This window comes from Pararge aegeria, chromosome 18 (genome assembly GCF_905163445.1).
Source record: "Pararge aegeria chromosome 18, ilParAegt1.1, whole genome shotgun sequence".
NCBI classification, from domain to species: domain Eukaryota; kingdom Metazoa; phylum Arthropoda; class Insecta; order Lepidoptera; family Nymphalidae; genus Pararge; species Pararge aegeria.
Window position 1 is genome coordinate 10029233 of NC_053197.1, and position 6950 is coordinate 10036182.

At 33.6% G+C, this 6950-nt stretch overlaps 1 non-coding gene across 1 annotated transcript; it reads left to right on the forward strand.

The window, feature by feature from the left end:
* The first annotated feature begins 6103 nt into the window (after window positions 1-6103).
* Trnal-uaa lies at window positions 6104-6187 on the forward strand. Its single transcript has one exon. It is a non-coding gene; the product is annotated as a tRNA-Leu (tRNA).
* The last annotated feature ends 763 nt before the right edge of the window (window positions 6188-6950 follow it).

Consider the following 6950-nt stretch of genomic DNA (forward strand, 5'->3'; position numbering starts at 1 on the left):
TAGGACTTCGAGGTCATTAGTCAACACACGAAAACGCTAGAATACATATTCTACAAAGAAAAAAAACCTAAACAAACTGTTACCGAACCAAAAGGCCGATTCTAACTAAGGAAATTATTTATTTATAATTTAAGGTTAAGGAATTATAAGTAAATATTCCTTACAGTCGTGAGAATGATTTCCAACCATCGGTTTTTTTATTAATATGTTGTTTTTTGGTCATGGATTCGATACAATATCAAGGACGTTGGAAGTTCTAAAATACTTACTTTTCAAGTTAGTGTTTGGAGCCAAGACCAAAAAGATACCTTTATATAAAGATAATTTATAATCATCATCATCATTATCATCATAATATCAACCCATTACCGGCCCAGGTCTCTTCCCACAATGAGAAGAGTTTAGGCTTCTTTCTCTTTAACCCTTTTCAAGAAAATATTAGCGCTGGAATAATATCCAACAACATTAAGAATACTCAAAACTATTGTAAACTTTGTGATTTTATAACGAAACTTAAAGTTTTGCTTTTGCCTTTTAGAATCAGTGATTAGAAAATCTGTATCAAAGGCAATTGAAAGTCAAATATCTTCACTAAGAAACTTCGATAGCGGGGTTTGCTCTTCGCTGGCTTATCTCGTATTTACGTATTAACTTCGTGTCTTGCAGTCTTTGGTAATCCAAAGTTTTATCAATCAGGTTATATTCCGCAAGTAAGTATTGGTTTGAAATTTACTTAGAAATTATTCATCGTCTTAACCCTACGTGAGCGGGTCTTTATTGCCACTTATTGCTCTCGAATGAAGCCAAATTATAATCTTTGATATTCTTTGATTCCTTATTGCGAACAATGGACTGCTGCGGTGAATTTCCTATTGTTATGTGGAACAGGAATTACTGAGAAATATAACTGATAGTGAAAGTGTTTGTACAAGAAATTCTGACTAATAAAACACGTGAGTACGTTATTATTGTTACTCTTCAAATACTCTGTGTTGGCTACAAAGGAAATGGGTTGATTAGTTGTGCGGGTCCACTTCGTGCAAATTCTATACCATCGCTTAAACAGCCTCAAACAGAAACTAATCCAAAGTTTTATCAATCAGGTTATATTCCGCAAGTAAGTATTGGTTTGAAATTTACTTAGAAATTATTACTAAATGTCTAAATAATGCTAGATGTGCTACTGCGTGAAGAAATAAAACATGTTTTTTACTCAAAAGCAATTAAGTGCTGCTTAAGTTACTCAAAGCGTAAGAAAAAAATGATTATTTTTTGGCGACATGTATCTAATATTGGATAATATTGATTTTCCCCAAACATAACGAAATCTGTGAAAGTATTATTTATATATAATAATAAAAGCCAGGTCAAAGATACGTGAGAAAGGCCTCTAAAAACATAATACTTTAAAGGACTAACATAAAAGTAGTAAGAAAATATCCCTGTGGTATAATAAAAGTAATATAATAAAAATAATCTCCCTGTGGTATAATAAAAGTTCCCAAAAATCATCAACTTTGCTAGAAGATTCGTCCTACTAAGAACTATACATAACAGTGCTGAAACATAACCGCATACTGAGAATAAAAATAAACTATTTCAGAAATAACACAATTTGGTAGTTACTGAAACAATTTATATAAGGCAGAAAATAAAATATAAAATGTAAATCGGACTAGTTACCTTGGATAAATTAACGTTGATATGTACATGAGAAAGTAGGTACGGAAGTTGGTTGAAATAGTCTAATGCAAAAGGAAAATAGAGACATACACGTCATTGACTTGTTTGATAACAAACTGCGTCTGTTACATTAAAGGACGGCAAATCGATCACGCCGTATGCATAAAATATGACTATCTTTAAATTTGTCGTATCATTCAATAGTGCACGAAGAAGTAACATCTGCAGCTTTTTAAATAGATGCATTCCGTATTTATTATGGATAGTGACAGTAAGAATTCATATAGAAAAATAACTGATTAGGAGCTAAATATTTACATTGTTCTTCGAGGAGTTTTCTCATTCTTATTTGAATTACTTTCTTAGGGATAATTTCGAGTAATGAAAAACTGAGTTACTTAACGTAGCAGTTTGACTAAGTACTACTACTCTGGCCTGTCATCATCATGGTTTAAAATATTTAGGAAATTGTCCTACACCTCATTCAATACATTTTTGAGTATGAAACATTTAAGACTTATCGATCGAACATACGCAGAAGTCAAATAGAAAACCTCCTCCGTTTTTATAGGGCTTTGCCTCTCAACCAAGTCGTTCATTGCAGCCAGTAACTTATTAATAGTAACGTTATAAAGTCTCGCGACGTAACGATGCGAAAAGTTTTGAAAATAAATAGATAATATTATGGTCCATACACTGTACCTATCTCAGAATCATTAAAAGAACCGGTTTTTTTTTAAAATATTTTTTATAAAGGATTGTTATAACTTGTAACTCTTGACTGGTTATGACAGCCCGGTACAAGAATGCGCATTATTGTAGCTTATTAAAGCACATTATTCCTTCAATGAGGACAACTGAATTAATTAACCATTGTTCTGGTGTATCAAATTTATATCAGTCCCAGATGGCGATATATTATCAACAGACAACAACTTTTTATAAAGCACATCTATAAAATGCAGTTGAAAATATAATTAAAATTTAATAAAGCGTTAAAAAAATACTGTACGTTATTATCAATGGCACTTCTTCATAAGTCCTTATTGATTCCACGTTGGACATTGACCTCCTCATATTTAGCAATATATCGTCGAGGTAGTGCCTTAAAATAAGTTCAAAAAATTGCTTTCTTAAAGCTTTCGTGTATAGTGTAAGATCGGTTGCTTATATAACCCATAAATAATATTATTTATCAATAACCTTCAACAGATAACTGCTGGACTCAGGGCAACTCCCAAGAGGAGGGTTTTCCCCAAATCAAGTGATCCCAGTAGATTGTAGTAGTAACGAAGAGGATGCCCTTAAGTCAGAAAAATTAGATACGTTAGTCTAGTAACAATCAGGCAGTGAGTATTACAGTCCAATGTTATATTAATATGTAAGTAAGTTTTATTAAACTAAAATTATCAATTAGTGTGTCCTTCCGTCGCTCACTTGTGGCGCTGAAACGTGGACTCAACGAAATATGGAGAGTAGCCCTCTGCATATTTCGTTGAGTTTGGAGTTTCCCTGAAGGATAAAATTAGAAATGGGGAGATCTGCAGGAGAACCAAAGTCACTGACATAGTCCAAACTAGCAGCACGTTGAAATAGCAATAGGCAGGCCATGCTTGTCGTTGTTGTTGTAGACCGTTGAATAATGAAAGTTCTAGAGTGGAGACCCCGAACAAGCAAGCATAGTGTGGGACGCCCTCCAGCACGAAAAAAAAAACCCATTTGCTTATTCCTTGCATCTTGCGCCAGGGAACGTGCAGAATTTCATGCGAAGGTATAAAGTCACGGGTAGTAACAAGTTTATTAAATATTAACTCATTAAAATTGTCTCCAGCTGCCTTGTTTCAAGATATGAAATGTTGTAATGATACAATAAATTACCTTTTAAATTTTTGAGTTGATATTAATTGATTGAAAACAAGTACGAAGCATTTTAACAAGGACCTTTATTAAATCAGCATGATATGAATCAAGCGAATTCATTAATATTTTGATGAATGATGTGACTTCGAGGCTCGAGGATTCTCGGTGGGTAAATAAATATTAAGACAAATCGAGTGACGGGTAATTAAACATTACTAAAAGCTATAATTTACGATCCACCTACTGCTGAGCTAAGACATTAGACACGATGTAATGCTTAATGCCAACTGTTATAATCCAACAATAGATGACAAAGATAAAAGTGTGATAGCTTAATCATTCAGTTTTTTTTTTCCATTTTATTCTATGATAATAATTGACGGACCAAGCAGGTAGCTCACCTGATCGGAAGCAGAAAACCATCGCGTATAAACAGAGCAACATGCCCGGTGTCCATCAATTTGAGGCGTAGGTAAAGACGTTTTTTTTTTCGTAGGGAAATCCTATGGAGGCACAGTGGTTATGTCGGACTCGTACTGGCTAAAACCCTACGGTGTTCCAACAAGTTGCCTGGTGGCACGGCCGCGGGAACGCTTTCGCACACACCCGCGACGTTAGGACCTAGCCTAGCCTCATGTGCCTTTAAATACACCGGCAACCACATCCTTTCAGACCATAATACATCATTGTAACAATTCTGCTGCAGACATAAACATGATGATAGTACTTTCTCGAACACGCTCTGTGACAAAAAGGTCAAAACATTAACCGTATCACCACCTTGCTATTTTCATGTCTAAAATAAAAGGTATCTTACACTTGAGATTCTTCACTTTATTATGGAAGAAATCATTAATATAGGCCCAGTAGTTTTGTAGCCTATTGGGTACAAACATACAAATCCGCTTTTATTACGGTTTTTTTTCCGTGGGAACCGTTTGTTTTTCAGATATATAAAAGGTAGCCGATGTTTATCTCTGCTAAGTTAGGGCGTGAAGGAAAAAAAACAAACAAACAGATGAAAACACTTTCATTTATAATATTGGTATGGATTCTAATGAATGCATTCGAATCCTTGCCACTCGCTGATCTAAGTGTATAAGGCGAAGTGTACGTAATAATACACATCGTGGGATCTGATGATGAAGGTGATGAAAATGATAATATGAAAGTGCATAAAATAAAAAACTACTTAACGTAACAGTCTTTGATTAGATTTCACTGTACAAAATATTCACCACAATAGCAGTTAGTGTTCATTTAGCAATTAATACCGTAACGCAATGCAGAGATTGAATTGGCATAGCTCACCAAAGCATAATTCTTCATTAATTAATAGGTATGTAATAAAGAGAAAGCTTAATCGCCTAAATTGCGTAGACTAAGTACCGTACCTGACTTAGGATAAGGTATAGATTCAATATTCATAATAATTATTACTTCACGTTATGTTTAACTTTAAACGCCAGGGTGTGTCTTTCTGTCTGTTTGCTGACATCTAGCGTATAAACTATGAACTGAACTTAAGAAAAATTGCCGGTAGCTTTATTTCTGACGGAAAAAAATACCCTTATTATTTTGATAATTCTTTATCACCACCGTGTTTGCACATACATTAATCAGTTTTAATGATATTACATAAAAGTTATATATAAATGGCATTCATTAAACTAAATAATCCGTACAAATTACTGCTAATAAAATAGTCACCACATGAGCCTAACAAATTGTCAAACCTAATGAGAGATTGAATTGTTACCGCTCCCCAAACCAATCTAATATATTATTAAAGCACAAATGTAGCTATTTTGTCGGTTTTAGGAACGTGTATTTAGTTTCACAATAGCTTCTTAATAAAGTTAATACTTTCGAGTTAATTAAGTTCAATTTAAACAAAGAAAAATATAAAATTTTTCCCGGAAACTTCTCACCAAGCGTTCCGGTACGATAGATATAGATACTTGTAAGCAGTATTTGATTGAATATAACTTCCGGATCAATAACAGTCAACCAGCCACCATTTAAGTCTACAATATCACTTATCAGTGGTAACTGGTAACTGATAACTGGTAGTGGTAAAATAGCAGGCTTGGGCAGGTAAGATTCCAGTCAAGAGCTAACTCGAAATAAAATTAAAAAAAAAGAATGTTGAATTAACTTTAATCATACTAGGGAACTACGATTAAAGTTGCAGAAGAAGAAGTAAGAATCTGAATCATATTTAACATAAAATCATTTTGTCCCTTGTTATAAACTAGGTCGCACAAAGTAGAATATGACAAAAAAATCATTGGAAAAATAAACAACGGAATAGCGATCGGTATTATAAGAATAAGGTAGGTATAACAGATTGAACTTGTATTCAAATTTGTTTGCCGAAGAATATAAAACGGTCGATTCAGGTCAGTTATTGAATGCATTTATAGGTTTTTATTCAATCTGAAAAAACCTACGATCTAAGTTTGTTTAAAAGTAGGTTATGAGATGATTCAAACAATTGGAGTATTTTACAGGAAGTAGGTCTTTCGATATGTCTGAAAATTCTAACGCATCCCAGCATGTCAGGTTGGCCGAGTGGTCTAAGGCGCCAGATTTAAGCTCTGGTTCCCGAGAGGGAGCGTGGGTTCGAACCCCACACCTGACAGAAAATGTTGTTTTTTTATATTTGCTATATTTACCTAAATGTCAGCCATGTTATGTTTAATCCAATTCTAAGTAATTTAGTTAAAAAACACGGTTAGTTAACTAACCGTGTTTTTTACAGGCAAATTAAATTACAAAACATCCACAGTAGCTACTACCGATGAAGCAGTATGAGAATCAAAAAAATCTATTTTAAGCATCAAGAAAGAGGTAGGTATAATAAAGGTGGGTACCCACGTTGGCAATTAAGGCATACGAGATAAGTCACTTTAAAAATTACCCTCATAAATAAGCAATAAACTGAATAAAATTAAATTATTATGACTAGTTGCTACCCGAGGTTTCTGCCGCGTTAACATCGGAACGAAATGTTATTTTAAAGCTTATTCCACATGTACCGAACTCATAGACTAGCATTCTCGTCCTGTACGTTATTTAAGTACTCATTCATTATTAAATGCGTTCAAATAACATCCTGTAGCGGGCAAGGTTTATTTATGTAAGATTGTTTTGGTAGTAAAATAACTTTTTTTGTAGAGATTAATATGTTATGCCTTTTAATGACACTTTTTTTTTTAATAAGACTTAAAATGCGTTATTGTGGCTTATGTATAAGAGATATTCATATTATTCAGCAAGTTTCTCAAGATCTACTGAACGCTAGAATTTGTAGAACAAAGCTGCTTTACTAATACTATTATTTCAGGCTGAAACCTTAGAAATAATATAGTTTATCTTACTTCTGAATAAACTAGCTTACTTGT